General features: G+C 45.9%; 1 long non-coding RNA gene across 1 annotated transcript; it reads right to left on the bottom strand.

Moving 5' to 3' along the window:
• Positions 1–2,892: 2,892 nt before the first annotated feature.
• LOC148005401 (uncharacterized) lies at positions 2,893–11,564 on the bottom strand. The gene is made up of 3 exons (XR_015623269.1): positions 10,966–11,564; positions 4,386–4,597; positions 2,893–3,557 (listed from the first exon to the last, which is right to left on the bottom strand). It is a non-coding gene; the product is annotated as an uncharacterized LOC148005401 (long non-coding RNA).
• Positions 11,565–17,271: the final 5,707 nt, after the last annotated feature.

Raw genomic sequence — 17,271 nt, 5'->3', positions numbered from 1 at the left:
TTTTGTTTTTTTTTTTTTTTGAAATGGAGATCCTCTGTACTGTAGCTGGACTGGAACTTGTTCTGTAGGCTATAGGCTACGTCACAGATCTGCCTCTGCCTCGCTAGTGCTAGGGTTAAAGGCGTGTGCCACCACGTCCCCTGTGCTCCACCTCTACAAGACTGTTTTATGCTTGGAGCACATAAACAAGGTCTTGGGACTCAGGACTCAAGCCCAGTTCTTCCTTCCACTAAATCCCACATCCTGAATTACTTGCTTTTCCAGACTCCTCATCCAGCAAACCTGACTGGGATCTGGACTCAGAGCAAGGTGGAGACTCAGGTGTGACCCAGCTTCACGGAGCCAGACTCACATCACTGTGTTCTACTGTAGGCCTGGCAGCCAAGGCACCAGTGCTGAAAGTCCATTCTTCTGAAGGTTCGACACAAATAGAATGAAGTCACCCAGCACAAGACTTCCAAAGTGCCTGCATCCTTTTCCTCAGTGTCCCTCTCTGTTGGCAGCTGTCCATAGGCTGGCCCCTCTCCTTGTTGACCTCAGCCTGCTCATTTCTTATTTTTTTTTTTCTTTTCTATTTTTCGGAGCTGGGGACCGAACCCAGGGCCTTGCGCTTGCTAGGCAAGCGCTCTACCACTGAGCTAAATCCCCAACCCCTGCTCATTTCTTCTTGAAGGTTCTCCTTTGCCACCTATTCTCATACCCTCGCCGCTTATCCCGTGACCCCATCGGCCTTCACAAAAGTTTTCCTTGTCATCAGTATTTAAAACTAGTAAATTTCACATAAAAAGTCAACCTATAACCAAAACCAACAAAAGCACTTCCCCCCACCACCACAGAGCAGCAGCAGCCTGGAGCCGCCTAGCAGGCTGCCTTTTTTAATATTTTAATTATCTGGGGGGCTTGTTTTGAAACATGGTTTTGCTGTGTCATCTGGGTTGGCTGGGAACTAACTAACCTAGGCTGTCCTCACTATCTCCGTTTTCTGAGTGCTGGGATTGCAAGCCTGGTGCGAAGCCAGCTCTGCTCAGCTGTTCCTTTGATGAGCATGGGGATTCTCCAGTTCTCAGTCCCCTCCCTGGATGCAGCTTTGCTGACCCCAGACTGAGTCCCTGACTGTCCCCACCCCACCCCTACCGCTCACTATATTGCTGAGGATGACCTCAAACTCCTCCCCATCCTTCTGCCCCCAGCCCATCACTACTGTAGTCTTGGCTGACCTGGAACTTGTTATAGAGACCAGAACTTGCAGTGGTCCTCCTGTCTCTGACCCCAACATATGTTTGAACTTCAACTCCCACAGTAATTGGTGCAACACTTTGGAGTCAGCCGTGGGTTAGATTCCCTCCTACTCCACCCCAAGGTAAATGGGAAGACCACATCTCTTCTCAGGTTCTTTTTGAACAAATTTCAGGCCTGGGCATATCTGCTCACATTAACTTCCTCAGGTGGAAATGCCCAGGAATACTTGCACCCTGAACTCAGTTGCACACCACGCAACAGCCAGGACGATCTAAGAACATGCGCTCATAAAGCAAGAGTCAGCTAAGCAATGAAAAGCCAATGCCCTCAGCACTCAGGAAGCAGAGGCAGGTTCCAGACCAGCCAAAGCTACAACAGTGGGGGCTTGGAAAGCTGGAGGATCAGGAGTTCAAGGTTATCCTCAGTACATCGAGTCCCAGGCCAGCTTGGGTTGGGTGACATCCTGTCACGAAAAAACCAGAACCTAAAAGAAATGTCTTTTTAAGTTTAAACACAAGAGCTAGCAGAGAGCTCATTGGTGATCTACACAGAGAAGTCACACAAGGCAACGGAGTTGTCTAGAAGCCAAGAGAAGAGGCTTCAAAATAAAACCTTGCCAGGCCCTTGATCTTGGATTTCCAGCCTCCAAAGCTGTGTCGCGGGTGTCTGAGCCATTCCATTTGTATTTATCTTATTGCAGCATCCCAGAAAGGCTAAGATCTCCCTGCACTTCAGATACCGGTAGCACCCCCACGTTTTCATACTTACTGCTTCCTGTGGGCTTCTCAGCTTTTCTACCACCCATTCCTGGCATTAAACTCACTCTGGAGTAGTTTTTGTACTACTCTCCTTTTTCTTGGTTGGACCTGTTGTGAATGATTTTCCTCTGAGCAGAGCCACTGCCATCGTGGGGAAACTCCAACCTGTGCTCTTTTGCACAAGGATCATCCCAACTGAGGTTGTTGACACAGGAGGGTTGGGACAGTCACCAAGGCCCTCACCTTGAGTATTCAGTCGCTCCCTACCACCTGTTATATGCAACCGCACCTTAATTGTACATGGCTTCTGGGAGGGGCTGGAGTATGGGGGGAGGGGGGCTCATCCCTGCTGGATAGAGTCTCTCCAGGTACAGCCTGTTGCCCAGAGCAGCATCCACACCCCTGTGACTCTTCACCTGCGCTCTGTAAGGAAGCACAACAGACTTGCTGGTTTCCCTGGTTTTTCGTTGGGAGCCTTAGAAGGGGCATGTATATGTTCTTTCTCCTTCTGGGAAGAACTTTTAGCAATAGGACCACTTATCACTCTTGCAGGCATTACGTGAGCTGTGATATATTTAATTATACTCATTGGAAATACAACGGGCTGCATAAGAATGAATTCTAAACCAGGGCTGGGACTGCAGCTCAGTGGTACGGCACTTGGTTGGTATGTTCAAGAACTCAGCAAAGCCAAATATATAAATAAATAAATAATAAAATTACACTGGCTCATGTTTGAAACTTGATTACATCCATTTGCCAATCGTGTTGCATTAGTTGTCCTGGGCCTCAGTTTTCTCATCTGAAAAATGGGGACATTACCAAAAGTCATCTAGCAGGGCAAATAGTGTTTGCATTAAGTGTGAACCAATAAAATAGGAGAAAGGACAGCGGATGAGAAGGTGACAGTGTGATTTTCTCATAATTGACAAGGTATACAGTTGCTCTCTGGCAGCACTATGGACCTCTCGGGATGTGGCCTAGAAATATGTTTATGATCCTCCACAATGTTCAGAGCAGTGGCTAGAAAGGAAGGGCATCTTTATAAGTTGAGTGTTCTTGATTTTGTAAACCCCACAGAATTCCTTACATTAAGCCTGTCCTTCCTTCCACACTTCCCAAGGTGAGCCCTGATCTTGTTGTCGTTGTCTGGGCTTTTCCCAATGGACTTGGAACTACTCTTGCCTTCCCTCCCCACTCTTACACACCCAACATTGACCCTAGTGTTTGACCTGATCTCTCATCCAAAGGAAGTGCTCAGAACTCCAGAACAAAGGTCAGCAAGTCATTCCTGTAAAGGGCCAGGCATTCACGGTTCAGTGGTCGGAACATTTTCCTTCCTTGTTCTTTCCAGCATAAAACGAATCCATCAGTAACAATTCCGTGGAATAAAGACACAAGGGAAGTGCACAAGTTCCTTCCTCCTGCATGATCCTCTTAAGAGCCTTCGTGTATTTGTGCATGCGTACTGAGGGTCCTCAACCTGCGACTGGTGTTTGCTGAGCCTCCTACCCAGGAGCAGTGCAGTGGCTCTTTCTCCAGAGAGGCTGCAACGTCAATCTGCAAGAATGCAGAGGAGGGGGGTTGGGGGAGGAGGAAGAGGGAGGGATGCCGGCCAGCCTCCGTTCCCAGAAACCACGCCTGCTGCACTGCAATCTGGTGTCCCTGATGACTTCCTTCCCTGTGCGCATCCTCCTCCTGCTTCGCCAGCACGCAGAGGCCCCTGAGCGGTGCTGGAGGTGGTGCCTTTTCCTCCTGGTCCCCCTGCCCGTCCCCTTTCAAAGGATCACGGAAGGATTCTGCCACCCTGTCCTCCAGCGTACTATTCAGTATCTCTTGCAGTAACCGCTGTCAAGGCTAACCGCAATCTGTTTTAGTGAACTTTCTAGAGAGAAAGGTTGTCGCCATTAAGTGCCTAGGGACACGCAAAACAGGCTGTCCTTTTGCGATGGAAGCCTGAAATAGCCAGCTGACCTGACTTTCACCCTCTGTGGGGAGCAGAGGACCGTTGCTGGTGGAGAGACCTGGTTCTCCGTTTCCTGGTGACAAGGTTTTCTACTCCGGACCTTACTTCCTCTTTTATCGTTGTTCTTCCTCATTCCTCAATCAAATCCTTAAGAGCCTGGAAATGAGCCTATCGCGTAGAGGACCTCTTAGCCTAAGTACGAGCACGCATGCGCACACTCACGAGGCAAAAGAATCAGAAGTTCAGGGATCATCCCTGGCTACATAGCGATATCCAGCCTGGGCTACAGTGAGATCCTGTTTCAAAAGGGACTGAAATTGTCCCCATAATTGTCACAACTTGTGGGTCGTGACACCTCGTGGGAGGTCAGGTGACCCTATTACAGGGGTCATCTAAGACCATGGGAAATACATATAACTTACCTTATGTTTTACAGCAGTAGCAAAATTTTATAGTTGTGATGTAGCAACAAAAATAACTACAGTTGGGGATCACTGCAACAGGAGGAACTGTATTGAAGGGTCACAGCCTTAGGAAGGTTGAGAATCACCGCATTAGAGTAAACTTGTAGTGTGACTAGAGTCTTTAGTCCTAGACCTTTGAAGGTTGAAGCAGGAGGTAGTTTGAGGTCAGCCTGTTTTTAAAACAGAGAGAAAGAAATTGAGGAATTTCCCATCTGAGTTGATTTTAGCCCCTCCACCCGCTGGAGTCTTCCTCCTACCCCTTCCTAGTGCACTTACTCTTTCTGCCTCAATATAGAACACTCGAGAAGTCTTTTAATCTACACCTGACGTTTTCGAAGGAATTCCTGGGTCTAGAGACTAGCCTAGTCTATAGAGCGGGTTCCGAGACTAGTTGTGGTGGCACATGCCTTTAATCCCAATCCTGGAGGCAGAGGCAGCTTTCCATGAGTTCAAGGCCAGCCTTGTCTATAGAATGGGTTCCAGAACAGCTGGGACTAAACAGAGAAACCCTGTCTCCAAAACCAACCAACCAAACATACAAACAACGTGGAAGCCAGCTGGGCCTCATAGCAAGACCTTGTTGCAAATAATAAGTAAGATTAAAATCTTATGTGCAGTCCTGGGGTGGGTCTTTCACAGCCGAATATAAGCATGTGCCTCCCGTCCTTGCCCTGGTTCACTTGGGCCTGGGTGTGGCTGACAGAAAGCCAAAGCCACACGTTCTCTGTTCTGGGCTTTGGAAGGAGGCTCCGTTAGTAGATGTAGGCCTAGCTTCCTAGGATACAAAAAACCCAGGCTGGGCTCTGCCTGTGGAATGCTGAGTCAGTGGAAGCTGGTCTGCAGAGAGAGCTGAGACTCTCAGTCTCCTCAGTGAGACTGGCTTTCCGGTTCCTATTTCCTCGGTTCGGGAGTAGCTGCTCTCGGGTCCCTCCTAACTCACAGCGAGCATGGCGTGCATCTGTATGAATTTGAACATATCTGAGGAAAAGTAAGAGACAGCCTAAGCGATGACTTCAATCCCTAGGGAAAGTGGTGTCCTTAGAAAGGACGGAAAGGGGTGGAGCCAGAGCTCAGCTCAGCTACATCACTGAGGACCAAGGCTCCTCCACGAATTGGACTCGCCATGTTGATTTACCGTTCAGCTTGTTTTCTCGTGGTCTCGGTAGAGCTCCCTTGGCTCCATACATCTTGTCCTCACAACACAGCATCAAGTAAGAAGGAAAGGAACCAGAATGAGATGGGCTGGGTTCTTGTTAATAAAGGCAAATCTCTCTCGGAGGCCCTGCAGAAGAAGGGCCTACTGTGTCTAGAAGTGGGTCGCTGACCTTATACCAGGAAGGCTGGAGAGGGAAGGTGTGGCAAAGGAGAATTGGATTTCTGTTATTACCTTAGCCCAGTTATGAATCACGAGCTGGCAAGACTCTGATCCGAGATCAAAGGTTTCCTCCCTGTACCCAAACAGAATCAGGAGTGGGGGAGGGGAGAGAAGCTGCTATTGGGAGAGAAGCTGGTGTTACACAGAAAACAGTATCCATCATACCTTTCCCAAACTTTCAGTTCCACTAAAGCTAACTTTGTAGCCAAGACTCTTGAGTAAGATGTCTGCTGGAGGGAAAAGCCATCACAAAACAGCATGCACCTGTACGTCCAGCTGCTCCACAGTGACTTGGGAAGGAGGCCATCTTGAGTCCATAAACTCAGCCAGGCTGGGCATTGTTTTTTTTTTTTTTTTAAGATTTATTTATTTATTATATATAAGTACACTGTAGCTGTCTTTAGATACACCAGAAGAGGGTGATGCCTCTTTACATCAGATCTCTTTACAGATGGTTGTGAGCCACCATGTGGTTGCTGGGAATTGAACTCATAACCTCTGGAAGAAAACTTGGGTGCTCTTAACCACTGAGCCATCTCTCCAGCCCCAGCCTCTCCTGAATATTTTTTTTTTTTTTTTGGTTCTTTTTTTCGGAGCTGGGGACCGAACCCAGGGCCTTGCGCTTCCTAGGCAAGCGCTCTACCACTGAGCTAAATCCCCAACCCCTCTCCTGAATATTTTTAATTCAGTCTTTAAAACTGAGCATTAATTATAAAAATGAACATGCAGAGTATCATCTGATACAGACTTCAGTTCTGATATTTTTCCTCCACTAACCACCAGTGTCTGAATCTGTCGCTTATTAACCCTTAAAAAAAAAACAGGTTTGGGGCTGAAGAGGTGACTCAGTGGTTAAGAGCACTGACTGTTCCTCCAGAGGTGCTGAGTTCAAATCCCAGCAACCACATGGTGGCTCACAACCATCTGTAGTCAGCTCAGATGCCCTCTTCTGGTGTGTCTGAAGACAGTTGCAGTGTACTCATACTTATATATAATAAGTAAAAGTTTTGCCCAGAGGTAGGGGTGCAGACCTTTAATCACAACTCTCCAGAGGCAGAGGTAGGTGGATCTCTATGAGTTCAAGACCAGCCAAGGCTACACAAAGAAACCTTCTCTTGAAAACAAGAGAGAGACCCAGTTTCCAGCCTGGTGGGTGGCACATCCCATCACTTTGAGGCAGACAAAGGTGGATTTCTGTGAGTTCCAGGCCAGCCTGGTCTACAGAGTGAGTACCAGGACAGCCAGAGCTACACAGAGAAATTCTGTCTCAGATAAAAAGGGAAAGAAAGTATCTCACATGTAGCCAAGGTTATCTGTGAGCCACCTGTCTCTACTTCTCTAGTGTTGGAATTATAGATGCACCCACCATATTCAGCTCAGTCCTTTCTTTTAGTTACTGTTAAGTGTTTTATTTTAGTATATTGAAGATATTGGTATATACTGGAAATTATGGAGTTTAAAACCCTAGTGCCTGAGCCAGCAAGATAACTCAGCAGGTAAAGGTGTGTGCCACCAAGCCTAATGACCTGAGTGTAACATTTAGGACTAATGTGGTGAAAAGAGAGCTGATTACCAAAGACCTCCGACTTCCACATGCACGGCGTGCCCTGCCCCCCCCCCCACAAATAAGTGTGGCAAACAAACAAAACCTTGTCCTGTGTATGTTTTAAATAAGGTATCTTGGGTTTTGGTTTTGGTTTTAAGTTAAGAACTTAGTACAGGACTAGAGAGATGACGCTGCTCTTCCAGAGGTCCTGAGTTCAAATCCCAGCAACCACACGGTGGCTCATAACCATCTGTAATGGGATCTGATGCCCTCTTCTGGTGTGTCTGAAGACAGCTACAGTGTACTTAAAATAAATAAATAAATAAATAAACAAACAAATCTTCCCAACGACCATCTCAGTATTAATTCCTGCTATAAAAAGTAATACAGTCTGATAAATAAAACTGTATATTTACATTGAAAAAAGTAACATAACAAAATACAACACATGGTAGAGAATAGTGTTTTTAGTGTATGTACAGCTTCCCAACCATCACTGTAATTCAGTTTTAGAACAGTTTCACCCAAACTTCATATATACTAGCTGTCAGTCCTGTCCTACCTCCCTCTCCCTTTGGATTCACCTCATACTCATCCTTACCTAGGCCTGCTGTCTTGGCCATTTTTAGAACCATGTGCACTTCTTCTTGTCTAAAGCCCAATGCTTTAGAGTCCCTGTATCCTGAATTAGTATCTCATTCCTTTTGTATTGCAGAATAATATTCTGTTTTACGAACATCAACCTTTTGTTTATGCATTCATTAGTTGACAGACATTTGAACTGTCTCCACATTAACTATTGTGAAGGATTGTGAACATTTGTATACATGGTTTTGAGTTGATATTTTAGTTTCTCCTGGGTAGAGACATAGGATAGAGTTTCAGGGTTCTATGATGGCTCTGTTTCACATTTTAAGGAGTTGGACAGGGCTGGAGAGATAGCTTAGTGCTTAAGAGCACTGACTGCTCTTCCAGAGGTCCTGAGTTCTAATTCCAGGAACCACATGGTGGCTCACGATCATCTGTAATGGAATCCAATGCCCTCTTCCAGTGCGTCTGAAGACAGCTACAGTGTACTCATATATAATAAATAAATAAATCTTTTTTTTTTAAAAAGGAGTTGGACAAGTATTTCTAGAGTTGCTGCTACACTGTGTATTCCCACCACCACCATGCAGGGCTCCAGACGGCTTACCAGCTCACCAGCTCACTGGCTCACCGACTCACCCGTACCTGTTACTGCCTGTCTCTTTATTTTCACCATTCTAATCCTAATGTGTTTGAAGTGTCATTTCATTGTTCTGTTTATCCAGTTGTGTGTGTGTGTGTATGTGTGTGTGTGTGTGTGTGTGTGTGTATGTGTGTGTGTTTTGTTTTATTGAGAGTCTTATTTCATAGCCCAGGCTATTCTGAATTCACAATCCTCTCCGCCTCTGCCCCAGAGCCGTCATTCCAAACATTCACCGTCATGCCTGAAAGCCTTTTATTTAACCTTCTCTCCTAAGTTGCCCTGCCTACAAGCTGCATGCAGTATGGCTGTTGAATACAAGTGGCGACAGGTGACCTTCGTATCATGGTTGTGATCTTGGGAGAAAAAAAAATCCAGACTTTCACCACTAAAGCAATTCTAGCTGAATGTGCTTCAGGAATGCCCTTTCTGGGGCTGAGGAAACCGGCTCTTCCTAGTGCGTTGAATGCTTTGTCATTAAAAAAAAAAAAAAAAAAAAAGGTGCTTTTTTTGTGTCTATTGAAATGATTGTGAGGGGTTTTGTACCTTATTAATGTTTCATTTAGTTAATTGTTTCCGTTATTAAAGCAAGCTTGCGGCTCCACTGGTATTAGGTTTTAATTGTAATGATCAGTAGCTGCAACATTAAAACGGAGGAAATACTTAAAAGTAGAAAGTTAATCATCCACAACAGGAGCTCAGTATTTTGTGTCTGACTAGTTGGTACTCGCCTTTATGGCACAAAAAGAAACAGAAATAGCTGGGCATGGTGACACGTGCCTTTTATCCCAGCCCTCAGGAAGCAGAGGCAGGTGGGTCATTGAATTGAAGGCCAGAGTGAGTTCAAGGACAGCCAGAGCTATACAGAGAAACTTTGTCTCAGAGAGAGAGAGAGAGAGAGAGAGAGAGAGAGAGAGAGAGAGAGAGAGAGGGGAACAATCCCACCTTCAGTCAGGCATAGTGATTTATGTCTGTAATCCCAGCACTTGGGAGGCAGAGGTGGGAAGATGTTGAAGTCTAGGCTCACCTGAGCTACCTAACAAGACCGTCTCAAAGCAACAAAGCAAAACAATCTGGAGCGAGCACGTGACAACTGAAAGTGTGCCGCTTACTTTGGACTACCAACTTGAGTTGGATTAAGAAACAAACGCCCGGGCTGGAGAGATGGCTCAGTGGTTAAGAGTCCCGACTACTCTTCCTGAGGTCCTGAGTTCAATTCCCAGCAACCACATGGTGGCTCACAACCATCTGTAAAGAGATCTGATGCCCTCTTCTGGTGTATCTGAAGACAGCTACAGTGTACTTATATATAATAAATGAATAAAACTTAAAAAAAAAAAAAAAAGAAACAAACGCCCAGGGGTCTGGCAGATGGCTTAGTAGGTAAGAACAGTTGCTGTGTAAGCCTGAGAGCCTGAGATCAAGGCCCCATCTCCTACATAGAAGTCGAGCATGGCTGCCATATCTGTAACCCCAACTTTTGAGGAGCACAGAGAGACAGACCTAGGAGCTCACAGGCTAGCCTAGAGGGCAAGCATCAGGTTCAGGGAGATAAGCTATCTCAAGGGAATAAGGGTATCCTTCCTTCTGTGTCCATGAAGTAAACACTAGCACATGGGCACACAGGTATATCCATTCTCACATGTATGTACACAGACATGCACCACCACCACCATCCCCATATACACCCACCTACAAACAGCATGGACAAGTAATATGCACATATGAAAATTCATCAAATTATGCACTTGAATATGTGTAGTTTAACTAAGATTCATTAGACCTCTTAACTGCTGAGCCATCTCTCCAGCCCCTCAGTAGGCCTCAATAATATTATTTAAAAGATTTTGATGAACTTGGAATACAGCTCAGTTAGTAGATTTTTTTTTCTAGCATTCACAGAGCCAGAGTTCAATCCCTAGCGCTGCATAACTGTATGATAGTTTATGCTTGCAATCTCAGCGTTAAGGTAGAAGCAGGAGAATGAGACGTTCAAGGTCATCCCTGACTACGCAGTGAGTTCTATGCCAGCCTGGCCTACATTACACCCTGTTTCAGTAAAAAATGAAAAAGGAAACTGGGCAATGGTGGCCCTGCTTTTAATCCCAGCACTTGCAAAGCTGAGGCAGGAGGAACTGTGAGTTCAAGGCCAGCCTGGTCTACAGCATGAGTTCCAGGAGAGCCATGGTTATAGAGAAAATTTGTCTCTAAAACCAAAAAAAAAAAAAAACCAAAAAAAAAAAAAAAATCAAACCCAAAACCAAAAACCAAAAAACCAAAACAACAACAAAACCAACAAAAGGATTCTGTTGAGTGCTTATAGTCACACACACACACACACACACACACACACACACAAACACACACACACACACACATTTCCACCTACCTCTTCTGGTGCAGCAGAGCTCACAAGTTTAGTGCACACTGCAGGCCCTTCATCTACAGCAGCCTCCGGCTTTGTCAGTGAGTCCCTGCCTTCTGTACTTAGTTCCTCCATATTTAAACAATCCTCACTGGAGACAGGCAGGAGGCTCAGACCTCCCAGGAAGCTAACAAAATTTACAAACTCGGGGATCTGAGAAATGGACCAGATCCACAAGACACCTCCCTAAGGATACTTAAGCAGTGAGCTGACAGGAGGAAGGAAACCATCCAGTGGTACTGCCTGCAAGTAGGTGGAGGGCAGCTTCCCTGAGTCGTCACCCATGCTGGGCTGGGCTGTTTCGGTGATGTAGCTGCCTTGAGTCACTTATGCTTCAAGGGCTACCCCAGTTAACTCACTAGTCACTAAGTTACACTCGACTGACTGTATCCGTTTGTCTGTCTGGGAGTTGGTGTCCTGACTAGGGAACAGGACTTGGTTCATCTCTGTCCTGGAAATATCCCACAACAGTCGCTCGGCCCACTTTCCAGTGTTGGCTTTCCTAGATGTTTTCTGTGGTAGCCAAATGGCTGTAGCTCGTGTGAGCCTCACATTTAGCTGACACGCCTCTCAGAGCAAACAGGTTTCCTTCCCTGAGCCGTGTGTGAGTCAATAATATCCCTGTTCTGAACTTGAGCAATCTTCAACTCACTCAATGCATGACCCCTGACCAGAGGAGCAGGTTTGAGACGGACTAGCTGGGTGGCGATGGTGCTCATCTTTACTCTGAACACTTGGGGAGGCAGAGGAAGGTGTCCCTCTGTGAGTTCGAGGCCAACCTGGTCTACAGAGGGAGCTGTAGGACAGCCAAGGCTACACCAGAGAAACCCTGTCTCCAACAAACAAACAAACAAACAAACAAACAGTAGCAAACAACAAGAACAAAAACAAAGAGACAAACCAGGGGGAGGCAGGAAGAGTGGTCAGCACAGGAAAGGTCGGGTAAAACAAAGGAGTGCTCTCGAAGCTACCACTTAAGAAGCTTAGGCTTAGAAGCTGATACCATGATGTGTGAAGTGTACCACATGTGGGAGCTTGGAGAGGTGGTGGTTCAGTGGTTAAGACTACTGGCTCTTCTACCAGAGGCCCTGGGTTTGATTCCCAGCACCCACATGACAGCTCACGACTGTCTGCAGCTACATGAAATAAAAATAAATCACTTTAAAAAAAGTGTGCCAGACTTGGAAGTATTAGAAGATCAAGGGCATTTCAAAAAGTATGTATGCACAGTAAAGCAGTGGTGGCACACACCATTATTTTTATTAATTAATTAATTAATTAATTAAATCTACAGCCCGATTGAAGCCCTACTCCTTTCCTTGCAGTTCATCCCCCACATATCCCATTTTCCCCTCCCCTTCTCCTTTAAGAAGGGAAGCCCCCTCCACCCCCCTGTGGGTACCAACCTGCCTTGGCACATCTAGTAGTAGTAGGACTAGGTGCATCCTGTCCCACTGAGGCAGACAAGGTAGCCTAGCTAGGGGAAAGAGATCCAAAGGCAGGTGACAGAGTCAGAGACAGCCCCTGCTCCCCTTGTTAGGGGATCCACGTGGAGACTACACTGCACATCTGTTACATATGTGTAGGAGGCCTATACCTATTAGAGTATGGTAGCATACTCTGATCCCAGCACCCAGGGGGTGCAGGCAAGTGAGTCTCTGCATTTGAGGTCAACCTGGTCCACAGAGTGAACTCCAGGACAGCCAGGGCTTCACAGAGAAACTGTCTACAAAAACAAAAACAAACACAAACAAAAACAAACGTGTGTGTGTGTGTGTGTGTGTGTGTGTGTGTGTGTGTGTGTGTGTTTGTAGAGCTCGTGAGAGTCAGTTCCCTCTACCTCTGTGTGTCTGGGGACTGAATTCAGGTTTGGCAGTAAATGCCTTAAACTGCTGGGCCATCTCACCAGTTCAGGATCAAGGTCCTCACCCTGGTACAAGAGAGTTTCTTTTCTTGTTCAGCCTTTTGGACTCCCCTGTTGTACTCTTTCTCCCTCTAACCTCTGTGGTTTTTTTTTTGTTTGTTTGTTTGTTTGTTTTTTTAGAAAACCTTTGCAGAGGGGTTTGAGGCATCCTGGGAGCATAAACAAAAAAAAAAAATCACTCTTCAAGATGTAGGTCAGTGTGGTTCCTCTAGACACTAGGGACCAATCAAAAGTAATTGGCTATGGGGATAATACAACAACACGAAGAAAATAGGGGGAAAAAACCCTAACGAGATCATATTAAGGAAAATTTGATCTACTGTTGAGAATGCACCATTACCAAGGAAGCGTAGAGTGTGAGGGAGAAGACAGGGACATCTTTGGAAGGTTCTAAAATAACGGGAAGAGAGCAGGTTGGTGCCCGCCTTTAACCCAGCGCTCAGCAGGCAGAGACAGGCAGATCTCTATGAGTCCAAGGCCAGCCTGGTCTACAGAGTGAGACCTTGCCTTCATCAGGCACAAATAGACCGATGGATGACAGACAGCAGTTCATTATATCAAGCAAGAGACACTGAGGTGAGCTGAGGCACAGGACAGTCAAGAGTTCTTTGCCCGGCAGACCCTTGATGGCAGGTAGTGATGTTACAGGTTAATGGAGCCATCAAAGTGTTAGGAGTCCTCTTTTTTTTTTTTTTTGGTTCTTTTTTTCGGAGCTGGGGACCGAACCCAGGGCCTTGCACTTCCTAGGTAAGCGCTCTACCACTGAGCTAAATCCCCAGCCCCCAGGAGTCCTCTTTTATATGGGGTCCAGGTGAGGTGTTGTAACCTTTGCTAGTCTGTTCAATGAGACCTTAGCTCACTATGTAGCCCAGGCTAGCCTTGAACTCACAACAATCCTCTTTTTTTTTTAAAAATAATTTTTAAAAAGTATTTGTTTATTTTATGTATGTGAGTACACTGCAGCTGCTTTCAGTCACACCAGAAGAGGACATTGGATCCCATTACGGATGGTTGTGAGCCACCATGTGGTTGCTGGGGATTGAACTCAGGACCTCTCTCCAGCCCCACAACAATCTTCTTACCTTAACTTCGTGCTCCCCAGTGCATAAGAGACTGTACCTGCATTTTTTTTTCCTACTTGGAATTGAACCCAGGGTCTCAGACATGTTAGACAAACATTCCACAACTGAGCACATCTCCAGTCTCTTGGGATTCAGTATTTATTTATGCATTTATGTATTTATTTATTTAGGCAGGGTTTCCTCTTTGTAATTCTGGCTCTCCTGGAACTCACTCTGTAGACCAGAATGGTCTTGAACTCTGATATATGCCTGCCCCTGCTTTCTGAGTGCTGGGATTAAAGGCAGGAGTCTGGTATTTCTAATCTGATTTTAAAATGCCCGTGGATTCGTAAGCTCCCCGTTTACTTTGATATGTTTATAGTGTAACATCCTTTTTACTTTTAGGAATAAGTTCTATGCCTGTGTCTCGTGGGGTGCCAGACAGCTGGTTGCATATTAATATAAACAGCAAGACGTGGAGTCACTCCACCTCTGTACATTCAAAATAGAGCCAAATGTGGCAAGGCACACCCTGAGAGCTGCTCTTCAGTCTCCACTGTGGAGTCAGGGTACGGTGATGTCCACACCTGGACAGTCACCTGAGGCAAAAGCAGAGAAAATCTGCTTAGGATGCCAGTGCCTCAGACTTAGACTTAGGTGGTTTCCTGTCTCTCTCTCTCTCTCTCTCTCTCTCTCTCTCTCTCTCTCTCTCTCTCTCTCTCTCTCTCTCATTTAAAGTGATTTTCTTGCTCAGATACACAAGAGAATTTATGCCACTAGAGCAGAGGATGTGGATGACTATTTCCTTCGGAGGGAGTAGTCTTATAGTAATGAGCCAACAGGTAAATTCTGCTGTCCATCAGAACCAGGCAAATTTAGCAAGTTTTTTCTGTTCCTGTCAAGATGCTTGTGGGCTTCAAAGTCTTTTCTTTGTTTCTTTGTTTCTTCTTTTAAAAAAATATTTTTATTAATTTATTTTAATTTATTTATGTATTTACACCCCCAAATGCTGCCCCTCTACCCCCTCTCTGATCACAGGGTTTCTCTTCTTCCCTTTACCTCTGAGAGGGTGCTCTCCCCTCACCCTGGTCCATCAAGTCTCTGCAGGATTAGGTGCTTTTCTCCTATTGAGGCCAGACAAGGCTTCGTTTGTGCCCAGGCCTTGGACCAGCTCAGGTACGCTCTGGTTGGTAGTCCAGTCTCCTGGATCTCCCAGGGGTTCGGGTTAGTTAACATTGTTGTAACACATCTTTCTTAATCAAACCGTAGAGATTCCTCAGGAAGATAAGAGGCAAGGCCTTTGGACTTAAGGATTCTCGAGATTTTATTATGAGTCACAAAAGGGACCTGTGCCACACCACGTGAGTCCCTTAGGATCACGGCTATTGGGAGGGAGTAGGGCTTTTCTTGGCCAGTTTGTAAATCTGTTCCTTCACATCCTCAGATGGGAACTTCAGGCAGGTCCGCACCGACTGGGACAGGCCCTTCCTGGTAGGATACATGCAACTCGCGATGGCTTCAGTCTGGCAGCAAAGAGAGCTAGTTTCTCACTTTATGACAAATATTCCCCGATTTCTTCTGCCCAAAAGTTCTTTGAGACAACTCTATCAGCTTTAACTGATCAGAGAATAGAATCACCTGACTCGCTTATCCTGTGAATGGTCCCCCGACAAGAGAGCCTATGTTTTAACTGTTCAGTAAACCGGTCAGCGATCAGTATCTCTGTGAGATCAAGGCCAGCCTGGTCTACAGAGTGAGTTTCAGGGCAGCCAACGCTACACAGGGAAATCCTCCCTCAAAAAAGCTAAAACCAAATCAAAACCTGCCTGTGGTGTCGTCAAATGCGGCCACACTCATCTGGATGGATGCATGCATGGTCTTTGGCGCCAGTGATGCGGTTGCTCGCAGAGAAGTTTAGTAGCACTTACAGATCCAAGAACCAAGCCAGCCTGGTTCCGCACATCGAAGCCGCGCCTGTTCACTCCAGTGCGAACACAAAAAGGAAAATTGTTTTGCTTTTCTTTGTTTAATTTTGTGGTGCTGGGTTGGCACCCAGAGTCTCCACATAGTTGACAGGCATTCTAACCCTGAGCTAGAAACCGTCGCCTCTGGGAGATTCCAAGGCTGTTCCAAAGTAAGCATGCTTTCCAGGAACCAAGCCGTCATGAGGGAAAAACTAACTGAGAGGGAGTCTGGTTGGTTAGTTTTTGTCAACTTAAACTAGAATTGCCTGGGAAGAGAACGTCAGTTGAGGCCCTCCATCAGACTGACCTGTTAGGCATGACTTGTGAACATTTTCTTGATTATGATTGGTAAGGAAATCCCAGGCTACTGTGGGAGTGGTCCTCCCGCCTAAGGACTCCTGGTTTGTGTAAGAAAGCACGCTGAGCTAGCCATGGAAAGCGAGCCAGTGAGCAGGTTTTTACACCGGCTCTGCTTCAGTTCCTGCTACCTTGAGTGCCTCTCCTGACTTGCCTGAGAGATGGACAGCTACCTAGAAAGGTTAAAATCAAATGAACCCTCTTCCTTTCCAAATTGGTTTTGGTCAGTTTTTTTTTTTTTTTTTTTTTTTTAAATCATAGCAAGAGAAAGTGCCTAATACAGATGCCAAACTGAAGGCATAAATATATTCCTAGTGATATTACAAGGGCACTTTGGATCCAGTCTGGTTAGATAAGCCAATAAATCTGTCCTGTGCTTAATCCAATTTGAATTCCGTTGCAAAACTCACTACTCCAAATCTCTGGAGCCAGAAGCAAAAGTCCACTTCCTGAAGCTCAACTCAGACCATTGCAACATCTATCTGACTGAGCACCCACAGGAAGCCTATGGTAGCAGCTCCGGGTGTGGTGGTTGGATAGGAAGCTCTGAAGTTCTTCTAGAGCAAAGGAAACATAAAATCAGAGCCTTGCCATTAAGATAAACCCTGGCCCATTCCAGAGCTCTTTTTTTTTTTTTTTTTTAACTTCAGAATTCCTATGATCAATGTTTGATAAGATTGAGATTAAAATCGCTCGGGGTTGGGGATTTAGCTCAGTGGTAGAGCGCTTGCCTAGCAAGCGCAAGGCCCTGGGTTCGGTCCCCAGCTCCGAAAAAAAAGAAAAAAGAAAAAAAAATCGCTCTACTGCATACTTGGCGGGTATCGTATAGTGTAATCAGGAGCCATGATTCCTCCAACGGCCTCATATTTCTGGGCAATGATCTGTTTACGTAGCCCACTCCTCCTCTGAAGGGTGCACTTGGGGAGGCCAGAAGAAGGAAGGACGATTCTTGTCCTACCTTGGA

This window comes from Rattus norvegicus, chromosome 6 (assembly GCF_021556685.1).
Source record: "Rattus norvegicus strain SHRSP/BbbUtx chromosome 6, alternate assembly SHRSP_T2T, whole genome shotgun sequence".
Taxonomy (NCBI): Eukaryota; Metazoa; Chordata; class Mammalia; order Rodentia; family Muridae; genus Rattus; species Rattus norvegicus.
The sequence above is the reverse complement of the archived record's forward strand: the minus strand, read 5'-3'. Positions and strand labels throughout refer to the sequence as shown.